The following is a 14377-nucleotide window of genomic DNA, read 5'->3' on the forward strand; positions in this document are numbered from 1 at the left end:
GGGTAGTTACCTGCACGTTGCTAGCTCTTACAAAAAATCTAAAGTTGTCACAATCTTGCTGCAAATTTGCCACTCATAAATTTGAACACGCAAATGAGCTTTGTGTCAAACTTCATTGTGCTAAAGGTTTTCTGCACGTTCAATGCTATCGGTGAAGTGCTGGAAACTTCTGACATACTTTTGCAGTGAATCACAAGCTCATTTTCATGTAAAAAAATAATGAGTGGCTAATTTGGCAAATTTTGAGGCCAGGTGAGAGAGGTTTACACACTGCACAGCTACTTACCAGCTACCACTATAACTGGTCCTGCTCAACCATCTCCGTGCGGGATTCGAACCAGCATCACCAGCATGGGAGGCGGGCGCGCTAACAAGGCTACAGCCTTTAGCCTTGCGTCAGTCGCTAATGTGCCTCTTGACACCAGGGGAGTGAGGTTTACACACTGCACAGCAACCTACCAGCTGGCTACCATTACATTAGGGTGTGTTGGGGCCTTTTCACTTTTACACATGATTACAGAATGCTTTTCACCAGGCAACGTTTCAGTGGTCGGGTGTGCAGATTATAATTCCTCAAATTCAATTCTAAACCATTTAAAAGTCAATCCATCCCAAAGAGGATAATAAAACACAGCAGTGTAAGGGCCCAAGTACTCTTATGAAGTTCAAAATAGCTGAGCAATGACTTACTTATTGCTAACTATGAGGACGCTCAAGACTACATGTAAAACATCAACTAATATGGCGTTAAAATGTGTTATCAATGACTTCATGCCTCATTCTATGAGTAGAATTCACACGATCAGTAAAATAAGCTGTTTTGACCTTTTGAATCAGAATCAGAATCAGAATCAGCTTTATTGCCAAGTATGCTTACACATACAAGGAATTTGTCTAGGTGACAGGAGCTTCCAGTCTACAACAATACAAACAATACCAAAAACAGCAGCAAGACATAGGTAATTAAAAACAGAAAAGAACACAAAATAAATAATTATACATATACGTACATACACTCACCTTCATACATACCCACATACACACACGTAGTGCAAATCTAATACAATCTGTTATATAAAGAACAAAAAACAGTATATTATGTACAGAGCAATGTAAGTAATGGCAGAAGTGGATATGTTGGATAATATAAATTAAAATTAAAATTAACTGTGTATTGCACATAATTATTGCTCAATGGGGCAATTTAATTGTTCATTAGATGGATGGCCTGAGGGAAAAAACTGTTCCTGTGTCTGACTGTTCTGGTGTTCAGAGATCTGAAGCACCAGCCAGAAGGCAACAGTTCAAAAAGGTAGTGGGCTGGGTGAGTGGGGTCCAGAGTGATTTTACCAGCCTTTTTCCTCACTCTGGAAGTGTATAGTTCTTGAAGGGGGGGCAGGAGGCAACCAATAATCCTCTCAGCAGACCGAACTGTCCTTTGTAGTCTTCTGATGTCTGATTTTGTAGCTGCACCAAACCACACAGTTATTGAAGTGCAGAGGACAGACTCAATGACTGCTGAGTAGAACTGTTTCAGCAGCACTGGTGGCAGGTTGAACTTCCTCAGCTGGCGAAGGAAGTACAACCTCTGCTGAGCCTTTTTCACAATGGAGTCGATGTGTATCTCCCACTTCAGATGCTGTGAGATGGTAGTGCCCAGGAACCTGAATGATTCCACAGCTGCCACAGTGCTGTTTAGAATGGTGAAGGGGGACAATGTTGGGGTGTTCCTCCTATAGTCCACAATCATCTCCACCGTTTTGAGCGTGTTCAGCTCCAGGATGTTTTGAATGCACCAGACAGCCAGCCGTTCAACCTCCTTTCTATATGCAGACTCATCATCATCTCGGATGAGGCCGATGACAGTGGTGTCGTCTGCAAACTTCAGGAGCCTGACAGAGGGGTCCTTGGTGGTGCAGTCATTGGTGTACAGGGAGAAGAGTAGTGGGGAGAGCACACATCCCTGGGGGGCACCAGTGCTGATGGTACAGGTGGTGGAAGTGAATTTTCCCTGCCTCACAAGCTGCTGCCTGTCCGTCAGAAAGCTGGTAATCCACTGACAGGTAGCGGTGGGAACAGGGAGTTGGTTTAACTTAGTCCGGAGTATATCTGGTATGATTGTGTTGAAAGCCGAGCTGAAGTCCACAAAAAGGATCCTTACGTATGTCCCCGGTCTGTCCAGATGTTGCAGGACGTGATGCAAGCCCATGTTGACTGCATCATCCACAGACCTGTTTGCTCGATATGCAAATTGAAGTGGGTCCAGAAAGGGTCCAGTGATGTCCTTCAGGTGGGCCAACACCTTATAATCATCATTGGTGGTGATTATAAGGAATATACATTATCGTTCAAAAGTTTAGGGTCACTTATTCTTTATTTTCTTTTTATTTTATTTTTTTTCACATTTTCGAATAATAATAAAGTCATCTAAACTATGTAATAACAGAAATTATGTTGTGACTAAAAACATCCAAAAAAAATCAAAACTGTGTTATATTTTAGCATCTTCAAAGTAGCCTAGAATCTGCAAAAATGTACTCTTGGCATATTCTCAACAAACTTAATGAGGTATCACCCTGGGATGCTTTTTAAACAGTACGGTAGAATACAGACAAATGAATGATGATAGGTATATCTCACTTTCATATCTCACTGCAGAAGCATGTGAATGAGTGAAGCCACAAATCTAATAACAGAGTGAATGGGCACTTAAGAGTATTTGAGTAGATTTGATTGCTTTTGTAGACTAATTATACCAAAAAATCCAATACACGATCTTGGAAAATGTGTCTACACGAACGATCATTCTGATAAATTTGCACCAGCTCGCTAATAACGCTACACGCAGATGTGTTCATGTTGACTAATCTTAACTGACTGAACCAGAAGTTTACATACACCTTAGCCAAACACATTTAAGCTCAGTTTTTACAATTCCTGACTTTTAATCACAGAAAACCAGTACCGCTGCTCCCCATACGCATACTACACAGTCTGCGTAGGGCACAAACTCCCTAGGGGGCACCATCTTACCCTTGGAGGGCACCGCAACGTTCACCGCTGCCTTTACTCGCACGTTCTACGTTATTGATGGACCAAAAGCAGTTGCAGAACACAGACGATCGCTTCATGCTCATATCACGCAAACCCCTTTGTGATGGCCACTCCAATACCTTTACTTTGTTGTCCTTAAGCCATTTTGCCACAACTTTGGAGGTATGCTTGTGGTCACTGTCCATTTGTAAGATCCATTTGCAATGAGCTTTAACTTCCTGACTGATGTCTTGAGATGTTGCTTCATGATGCCATCTATTTTGTAAAGTGCACCAGTCCCTCCTGCAGCAAAGCACCCCCACAACATGATGCTGCCACCCCCATGCTTCACGGTTGGGATGGTGTTCTTCGGCTTGCAAGCCTCACCCTTTTTCATCCAAACATAACGATGGTCATTATGGCCAAACAGTTACATTTTTGTTTCATCAGACAAGAGGACATTTCTCCAAAAATTAAGATCTTTGTCCCCATGTGCACTTGCAAACTGTAGTCTGGTTTTTTATGGTGGTTTTGGAGCATTGGCTTCTTCCTTGCTGAGCAGCCTTTCAGGTTATGTCGATATAGGACTCATTTTACTGTGGATATAGATACTTGTCTGCCTGTTTCCTCCATCATCTTCACAAGGTCCTTTGCTGTTGTTCTGGGATTGATTTGCACTTTTCTCACGAAACTACGTTCATCTCTAGGAGACAGAATGCGTCTCCTTCCAGAGCGGTATGATGGCTGTGTGGTCCCATGGTGTTTATACTTGTGTACTGTTGTTTGTGCAGATGAATGTGGTAAATTTAAGGGTTTGAAATTTGCTCCCAATGATGAACCAGACTTGTGGAGGTCCACAAAAAAGTTTCTGAGGTCTTTGCTGATTTGTTTTGATTTTCCATGATGTCAAGCAAAGAGGCACTGAGTTTGAAGGTAGGCCTTAAAACACACCCACAGGTAAACATCCAATTCAGTACATCTCCTATCAGAAGCTAATTGTCTAAAGGCTAGACATCATTTTCTAAGCTGCTTAAAAGCACAGTTAACTTGGTGTATGTAAACTTCTGTGTAGTGGTTAAAAAATGAGTTTTAATGACTTCAACCTAAGTGTATGTAGACTTCAACTGTATATGTACAAAAATTTCGCCCTGGCGAGCTGTTACAAACTACCAAAACAAATACAAAAGCACCATTGATTTGGCCACATTTTGTTCTAAATGATGTCACACCCGATCGTTTTCGATACAAGCAATACAAACATTTTTTATTTAATTTGAGTTTTTATGTCAATTTTATATTAAATTTGTCATTACAATTTAGTTTAGTTTTCACAGTTTGTCGGTTAGTTTTAGTTTTCTCAGTGTTTTGTAGTTTCAGTTTAGTTTTTAATATTTTTAATGGCTGCCAAAGCTGAGCATTTTATGGTGTGATTGAACAAGTTTAACATCATTACATTTCTCAGGGCAGTCTTGTTTTAACTCTTTCTAGTGGTATTTTCATGTTTAATGTGGATTGTAAATGTTATAATATAGGACGAATATGGGTAAAGTTAGAGAGAATTTAAGCTTGATCCACGTTGTCTCCATATGTATTTCATTAAATTAATATAAATCATTACTAAACTAATCTTTGGGGAGTGAACAATTTATGTGTTAGTTAGTGAAAATCCTCTCATCATTTACTCATTTATATTTAGTCTTCTCAGATATATAGACTTTCTCTCTTCTGCTGAACACAAAAGCTTTTAGAAGAATATTTCAGTTCTGTAGGTCCATCAATGCAAGTGAATAACCAAAACGTTGAAGCATATAAAGATAGCATAAAAGTACTCTGTAAAACTCCATGTCTTTAGAAGTGATATGATAGGTGTGTGTGAGAAACAGAATCAATATTATCTCCCTTTTTACTATAAATCTTGACATCAGCAATCTCCATAGCAATCATGATTTCAAACTTGATTACATTTCCCAGCGCCATCTAGCACTCTAGCAATTGCAAGATGTACAGTGAAAAAGGATTACATCGCTTTTGAAGACATGGATTAAACCACTGTCATTTTAATGATTACTTTTATTCTGCCTTTATGTGTTTTTATAGCTTCAAGGTTGCAGACCCAATTCACTTGGTCTCTTATGGACCTACAGAGCTGAAATATTCTTCTAAAAATCTTAATTTGTGTTCAGCAGAAGAACGAAAGTCATACACATCTGGGATGGCATGAGGGTGAGGAAATGATGATAGAATTTAGATTTTTTGGGGGAACTATCTCTTTATTGTTTTGAGGTTTTAAATTGATTATTTTACTTAAGGATGTGTGCCAGAGCTCATTTCATGAAGGGAAAAGCAAATAAAATGCGGTGAATCTAATTAAGCTTATAAAGAAGTAAAAGTTAACTTAATGTTATGATGTGAAAGTGTAGAAGATATTTCAGTATATATATAGTATATAGTAATTTCAAATATATATTTTTATTTTTATTTTATTTAAGTTAGTTTTGGAGTTATGAAGAAGTATTTTAGTCTAGTTTCTGTTTTTTCAAATATTTTCAATTCATTTTCATTCTCATTATTTTTATTTTAGATAACGAAAATTATTTTAGTTTTTGTTTGACTTTAATGTGAGGGATTTTATAATTAGAAGATCTATGTATTTTGCTATTCAGACTCACAACTCACTGTGGACTTTGTTCCCGGCTATTTTTAGTAGTGTTTGATGCATATGCATTGCAATAAACGTTCTTATTCCTAGTCCTGACTCCCGACAAATAACCAAATGACCATTCGTGAACCATCGTGGTAAACCGAATATTACAAGCGGTTAATGTGCATATCCCTAGTTTCTAACACATTGCTGGTTGCTAGGATGCTATAGGTGGTTACTGGCCAAAATCAAAAGAAACAACCCCAAAGTCCTCAAAACCATGACCTGAATTCAAGTGCATTTTTAACAGACTTCCTAGAAAAACTAGATTTTGAAAACGAGAAAATGAGAGTGGTGCAAAACTGGGTGGTATTCTGGGTGGTTGCTCAGGGGTGCCTACGGGCCCAAGTAAAAAGAACCCATCCCTAAGTCTCTATGATATTGTGATCGCTAGATATGACTCTGGGGGTGTATTACAGAATTACATCCTAACTTTGGAATCCTATCTTATTTGCTTTGTTACCATGGCAAAAAGTTTGGATCTCATTTAGGAAAAAAGCTATAATAGAACAACATAAGTGCATCATCTTATCTTAACTACAAATAGGAAAAGAGTATAACAGAAGCATCCTAACTTGCCAAAAATCTTAAATAAGTGTCATAACTTTAGGAAAACCCCACTGGCGTCCTAACCGAAAACGTATTTGAAAGCCAGAATCTGTTACAGTCATATTACAATAGTATGTATCATAACTATAGCACTGTATATTAAACTAAAAGTGAAATGACATGACCGTTGATTATCGAACTCAATGGAGTGGTTTAGGATTTCCTAACTAGAGATAAGAAAAGACATGATAAGATAAGTATCTGAAATCAAGTTAGGATTTGATTATGTAATATGAATTTGTGAAAAATCCTAACATAACTGATCAGAACTTAACTTAAGACAGGAAGTTTTCTGTAATACGCCCAAGGTTCCTAAGTCATGTGACTATGTTGAAACTGCTGATTATGATATCTTATGAAACAATCCCAAACAATCAAAACAATCAAAACAATGTTCAAGCCAAATCTATGCCCTTGTGTGAATGGGATCTTTATTAATGTGACAACACCAGAATAGGCAGCACAAAAAGCAACGCACACACACACACACACACACACACACACACACACACATGTACATTTAAAGGAAAGGAAATATTCATTCATAAACAGCAAGGAGAAAGGAAACTGAAACTGTGACTGAAACTGAGTCAAATCTTATCTCACATAAAAACTTGTTCCTCGACACTGTGACTCGCTGTGTTACATGAGTACAGTGCTTGCAAGGCAGCAACTTCCAACACATTCCCTAACCCCAAGTATTAGGGTGATTCTAACTAAATCTGACAGTAAAATGTCCTGGTCATATTTAGTCCGAAATCAATACAAAAAGAAATAAAAAATGAAATGATATTTAGCATGAAGAAAATAAAGTGAAGTAAGATTTTTGGGGGGATTATGTCATTATATTAAATACACTTAACCTCTTCAACTCTGTGTCCAAAAGGGGGCGCTATGTTGCGAAAAAAGAGTTTACGCTTAAAATGCTCAAGTCGTAGTATACATATGTCAAACGACTTGGGGTATCGTTTGAAAGCTTAGAAGCAGAACTTTTCAGAGATAATCATTCTGTATTAATGTTACTTAAAATGACAAAATAAGCGCCACTTAGTGGTCATGTGGTAGAATTATTACTATGAATATATATTTAAAATAGCACTTAAATAGACAAATCATATATCAAATGAAAACTCTTATTCTCATGAATGTGACTGTATAGTTTATTTTGTTGCCCTAAGGCCAGCTTAAAGAATCATAAAGTGAAATATGATAATTGTGAGACATCAAATACAAACGTCTCTTTTATGTGCCGATCACTGCAACTGTAAGCCCCAAATAACTAAAAATGTTATATCGTCCGTCCCGGAGCCAGCGCCTGATGCCTAGTCTGTCCCGGAGACAGTGCCTGACACCTCGTCCGTCCTGGTGCCAGCACCTGAAGCCTCGTTCATCCCGGAGCCAGTGCCTGAAGCCTCGTCCGTCCCAGTGCCAGCGTTCCCCTCCAGGGAGGCCGTTCCCCAGCCACCGCCATGTCCACAGCCATGTTCTCCTGCCGCTGTCAGCAATCACGGAGGCTGTTCCCCTGCCGCTGTCAGCGTTCATGGCCACAGAGGCCATTCCCCAGTCGCTGCCAGCACTTCCAACCACAGCGGCCGTCAATGAGCCTGTCCAGTTTGAGGTCATTGAGTCTGTCCAGTTCCCTAAGGCCGTTTAGACTGTCCAGTTCCCTGTGGCTGTCGACAAGCCTGTCCTGTTCCCTGTGGCTGTCAACGAGCTAGTTGGCCTGACCAACATCGTCCAGTAACTCATGCTACATCTGCCTCCTTACCTCATCTTAAACCATACCCTTTCGGGTCATTAAAACATTCTGGTTCATGCCTTACATATAGATTCCAGCCTTCACCCAGACATAAGCCCTGGTCTGGATGTTTTTTTGCCACATACACAACCTCAGTTCAGTCACCCACCTGGTGGGATTTTTCCCTTTCTGTTGCCTGGACTGTCATTATTGCCTGTGATTCCATGGTTGCTGAAAATTCAGTGGGACATTCAGATTTTGTCTAGAAGTCTGGCTCTAGTCTGTTTTTTGGGCGTCAGGAGCTGTCCGTAAGAAGGGGATTATATAATGTGACTAGTCATGCATTTACATGTTCCTTTTAGTTATCAGTTCATGTTATTCTGGTTTTGTGTTTGGTCTTGTCCTTTATTTTTAATTTGGTATTTTCTTCCTGGTTCCTGTCTTTGTCATCTGATCATCCTGTTGTGTCATGTGTCCTGTTATGAATGGTCTTTTGTTCATTACTCATGTCTTGTCATTGGTTCTTGTTTCATTGTCTTTATTAGTCTTGTTATCTTCTTTATTAGTTATTTTTGTCATTGGTTGTCTTATTATCTGGTTTCCCTTATTTGAATAGATTTTTGTCTATTCCTGTATTCAGCCTGCCAGAACATAACTTTACCACAACACAGTATTACTGTATTATAGTTTCAATGATGCTGTTGTACTATGAATCTTTCGATTAGAATAAGCAAAAATGAAAGGCAGTACCAACAGAATAATACTACGATGTATAAATTCTTTACAATTTAAGTATTATATTGTTAATAATATAAATAAGATATACTGTGTGTATGTATATAGTACATTTTGGGTATGAGAATATCACAATGACCATCTTTTTCTGTGTTGCATTAATGAGAATTGGGGGTAACGGTTGCGCGTCTGTCATGATTATGGAACAATTTAAAAAATAAGCTTCATTTTCTATTTGCAAAATATAATTTCTTGTTTCTTTTGATTTCGGAGTAAAATAGGACCAGGACATTTATTGACAGGTTTCGTGAGAATCACCCATTTACACCACTGCAATTCATTTAGCCCAAAAAGCTTAAAGGGATAGTTCACCCAAAAAAAAACTTTTTTTTTATTTACTCACCCTCATGATGTTTCAAACCTGTTTGTTTTTCTTTCTTCTATGTAAAAGTCAGGCAGGTTGACAGCTTCAGTCACCATTAACTTTCATATGGAAAAAGATGCAACACTGCCAAACATCTCTTTTTTTATGAACAGACTCTTTGTAAATAATTTCAGTCTTTTTATTGTCAATATTATACATTTTTGCTTTTAAAGAACTTTACGATTACAGTTTTAAAATCTCCTATAGAACATTCAAAACCATCAGCGATGAAGACATCATATACTGAATTGCAATTGGTCTCCTGAACTTCCCCTAGTCATGCAACAAATTTGAGCTGAGTTTGCAAGAGAATGCAAACAAATAGTAACGCAATTTGGCGACTACCAATGGAAGTGCAAACAGGAGCCTACAAGATCTGCCTCATGATACACTTGGATAATGTAATCTAGAGGGAACACTTACTAACAACCAACAGTACTGTACAGCAACTAAAACTAAAAATGTAATCTAATGACTTAAGAAAATGACTTAAAATAAGAATTCAGAAATGTTGCTGCACAGATTTGTCATTGTTTGATAATGTGAACCCTAGTGTCGCCATTCCTACGGTGCGTCCCAAATTAAGTTCAACCGTAAAAAAAATAAGTGTGGAACTAGCAAAACTAAGTGAAGACGGCAAATGTGAGTTGAATGTTTTACTATCACCCCACACTGTGTGAAGATGTACATTATTTGAGATACAAGTGTTGACCTGAGTTTAGCTAACATGCTAAAGCTAGGGGCAACGCTTTACTTGCAATTGAAACGTCACCTCCGTCAGCTGAAAAACGGTGAATATCTTCAAGGTAAATAACGTTATTTTTCCAATTGGTATGATACTACACTTTGAAAATGCATGCATTACATGGCTGAGTGCATAATGTAAGTGCATAGTGCATCATTTGGGACAAGTCTTATTGGAGGACTTGTCATTCAATTGGTTAGGTTACAAATAGATAAAAAATAGATTGAAAAAAAGTTCATATTTGGAGTAGCCAGAGGCCCCTGAGGACTGGGTGGATACATTAGCATACTAGATTCACTTTCAAAGCGCTTCTGATAACTTTGTGCACAACTTAGTTTCTCTGCTCCAATTCAAAAAGCAGATGCTTTATACAACAGCCTCTAGAAGCCTCTACAAAACATTCCGTGTTATAAAGCTGGTCCACACTTTTTTTTGTGTTTGCAATGTCGTGGGATTTGCATGTGTCATCATTTCCTAGTGCACCACAAAACTTCACATGTGAAAGTTGAGATCTATTGGTGTCCTCTAAGGAGAGTTCCCATGTGTGGACAAACATGCAGATGCAAATTATGCAGATGTCCACACTAAATACAGGCTTTGCCTGATCTATGGCATCTGATTGCCTTCATTTTACCAGCAGAAGTACTTTGCAAACCAGGATTACTTTTCCTACCTGCCAAAATGTTAAATTCCATCCTGGAAACAAAACAGTGTGCACTGTTATATCAATATACAATATAGCTCAATATTGATCTATATTTAGAAAGCAAAACAAAGATGAATATTATTTTACATACAGTATTTTGTGAATTGACATTTCCTGCTAACAAATACTTGTTACTGCCAGAAAATTTACTCTGTGCTACCATCTGGTGGTGCGAAGTGCATGATGGAGCATGCCACATTAAGACAACTAAAAACATATTATGTACCAAAAAATGTATCATTAAGTATCAAAAGTAAAAGTATTACACTACTGGTCAAAAGTTTAGCGTCACTTACTCATTCTTTATTATTATTAATAATAAATGCAACTACGGGAATTGTTGTTTCTTAAAAAAAAAAAATGTAAATTAATCAAAACTATGTTATACTTTAGTATCTTCAATGTAGTCAACCTTTGCATAGACTTTGCAGAAATTTACTCTTGACATTTTCTCAACCAACTTCTTGAGGAATCACCCTGGGATGCTTTTTAAACAGTATTGAAGGAGTTCTCATCTATGTTGGGCACTTATTAGCTGCTTTTCATTATTATTCGGTCCAAGTCATCCATTTCAAGTACTTTTTTTTTTTTTTTATATATATATATATATATATATATTCAATTTTAGTTTTGTAATGAAATAAAAATTATATGGTGACAGAATTATATTTTTGTCTACGAAACGAATTTCAAACATTTAAGCATACGCCTTCAGATCATTGAACATTTCAGTCAAGTGACCCCAAACTTTTGAACAGTAGTGTATTTATTAGGAATATCATTTGTAGGTTTTTTTTTTTTGAAGATTCCAAGTCTTCTGAAGCCATATGATATCTTTGTGTGAAGAATGGATTCAATTTAAGTTCACTTTATTCACTGAAAGTGTTCCTCTCGTCCAGCTCTGAAATCTCATTCACATATAGGCATTTCAAGCACGCTGCAAGTTGCAACCTGGATTGGTTGTCATTCAAACTAATTGTAAACACGTTCCTGTATACATAGAATTCAGCTATTTTTGTAACTTTCTTCTTACTCCACTGGTCAATATCGATATACTCGAGCACTGAGGATCATGTTACTCATGGTTCTTGAGTCATTTCTAGTCGGACAGCATGTAAGACCAATTCAGAGAGTTGCCAACTTGAGACTTCTGCCAACTGTTTTATTGAGTCAGTGAGCGATTACATGCACATTCTTACCTGATTATGGTTAATTAGCTGACAACATGTGTGGTCATGTAAACGCATTAAACGTTGTTCCTTTATTAGTTTAAGGTCATTAATGCCGTAAGAATAAACTGATTGACATGGGAAGACGCGGTTTACCGGCAGGGAAACCATTTTGTGGACTATACATCACACAGGGTTGCCTAGGGGGACAACCAGTGCATGTGGAGCACTTACCTCAGTACGGGGGCCTGGGTGACGCCCGTACTGGGGCAGCAGCGAGCCTCTCCGAAAACTCGACAGCAGCTTGGCTAGGGAGGAAGAACGTCCAGGGTTCACACTTCCTGCGAACGCAACTGGGGAAAGAGCGCACGTCTTCACCTCAAGGGAGGGGAAAGGCACTATGCACAAGCGATACACCCAGCCAGCTGACCCGAACTTACCTGTTTGTGTCACCTGATAACACACGGGATGACACTGGCTCAACCCTGAAGTTATAGAACCTTGCAAATGTGTTAGGTGTTGCCCAGCCCGCAGTTGTACATATGTCTGCTAGATAGGCGCCGTGGGACAACGCCCAAGAAGCCGCAACACCCCTGGTACAATGGGCTTGTAGGCCAGCAGGGGCGGCACATGCTGCCCATGATGCCATAGTAATGGCATCGACGACCCAGTGGGTGATCCTCTGTTTGGAGACAGCGCTTCCCTTCCGCTTCCCTTCCGCTGTCCACCAAAGCAGACAAAGAGCTCCTTGGAGCTTCTAAAGCTCTGCGTGCGATCCAAGTAGATGCAAAGAGCGCGCACCAGACACAGCAACGCCAAGGCTGCCTCCTCCTGGGGCAGCGCTTGCAGGTTCACCACCTGATCCCTAAAAGGGGTCGCCCCAGGGGCCAGCTGTGTGCCAAGGCATCTGTGCTGAGAGGAGCCTCAGTCAGAGATTACCATAGTGGGCAATGGGAGGATTCTGGGGAAGTGAACAGGTCTACCTGTGCTTGGCCGAATAGATCAGCTGGACCGCCTGAAGGTGGAGCCTCCACTCTCCCCTGGTTGTAACCTGCCACGACATCATGTCTGCTGTGCTGTTGAGGTGGCCCGGGATATGAGTGGCTCGCAGCGACTTGAGCTGGTGCTGACTCCAAAGGAGGAGACGGTGGGTGAGTTGTGACATACGGCGAGAGCGTAGGCCACCATGACGGTTGATATACGCCACCATCGCTGTGTTGTCCATCCGGAGCAACACGTGCTTGCCCCGGATCAACGGCAATAGCCTCCTCAGGGCAAGTAGTACCGGCAGTAACTCGGGGCAGTTGATGTGCCAACGCAGTCGTGGGCCGTTCCAAGGGCCGGCGACTGAGTGCCCGTTGCATAGAGCGCCCCAGCCCCGTTAAGAGGCATCTATTATAACCACGACGTGCCTGGGGACCTGGCCTAGGGGAACTCCTGCCCATAGGAATGCTAGGTCTGACCAAGGGCTGAGAAAAACCGCAGCAAGCCTGCATGACAGGCTTGAAGTGTAGCCAGTGCTGAAGTGGTCTCATATGCATCGACCCAAGCCGCGTGACCGTCGCTGAGGATGCCATTTGCCCCAGGAGCCTCTGAAAGGATTTCAGTGAGACCAACGTGTTCTGTTTGAACACATGCACACAGTTCAGCACTGACTGTGCATGCTCGTTGGTGAGGCGCGCCGCCATTGAGACTGAGTCCAACTCCATACCGAGAAAAGAGATGCTCTGAACCAGGACGAGCTTGCTCTTTTCCGAACTGACCTGAAGCCCCAAATGGCTAAGGTGCCTGATCACCAGGTCCCTGTGAGCACACAACATGTCCCGCGAGTGAACCAGGATTAGCCAGTCATCGAGATAGTTGAGGATGCGGAAGCCCACTTCCCTTAGTGGGGTAAGGGCTGCCTTTACGACTTTTGCGAAGGTGCAAGGGGACAAGGACAGGCCGATGGGGAGGACTTTGTATTGATATGCCTGACCCTCGAGGGCAAAACGGAGAAAGGGTCTGTGTCGAGGAAGAATCGAGACATGGAAGTACGCGTCCTTCAGGTCTACCGCCACGAACCAATCCTGATGCCGAACGCTCACTAGAATGCATTTCTGCGTGAGCATCTTCAACCGGAGTCTGTGCAGATCCCGGTTCAGAACTCGCAGGTCGAGAATTGGCCGCAATCCGCCGCCTTTTTTGAGTACGATGAAGTAGGGTTGTAAAACCCCTTCTTCACCTCGGCTGGAGGGACAGGCTCTATCGCGCCTGTGTGCTATCTATCAATAGCACATCATCGTCAGGTGCCCCGAACGAGATCGCTGAACCGGCAACCTCGTCCCAGCGCTCGGTTGGAGCATACAAGCATGACGGGGAGTGGGAGGTCCGTGGGGGAATACCCGGTGGAGAGGCTCCCACTGAGGTCCCCATATCGCCCCCAGTGCTAACCGGCGAGCCGCGACCACAACGTAGCCATGGTCATGTCCTCGCAGTGAGGACATGAACCATCCACGAACGCTAACTCCGCGTGGG

Source organism: Xyrauchen texanus, chromosome 4, assembly GCF_025860055.1.
Source record: "Xyrauchen texanus isolate HMW12.3.18 chromosome 4, RBS_HiC_50CHRs, whole genome shotgun sequence".
Taxonomy (NCBI): Eukaryota; Metazoa; Chordata; class Actinopteri; order Cypriniformes; family Catostomidae; genus Xyrauchen; species Xyrauchen texanus.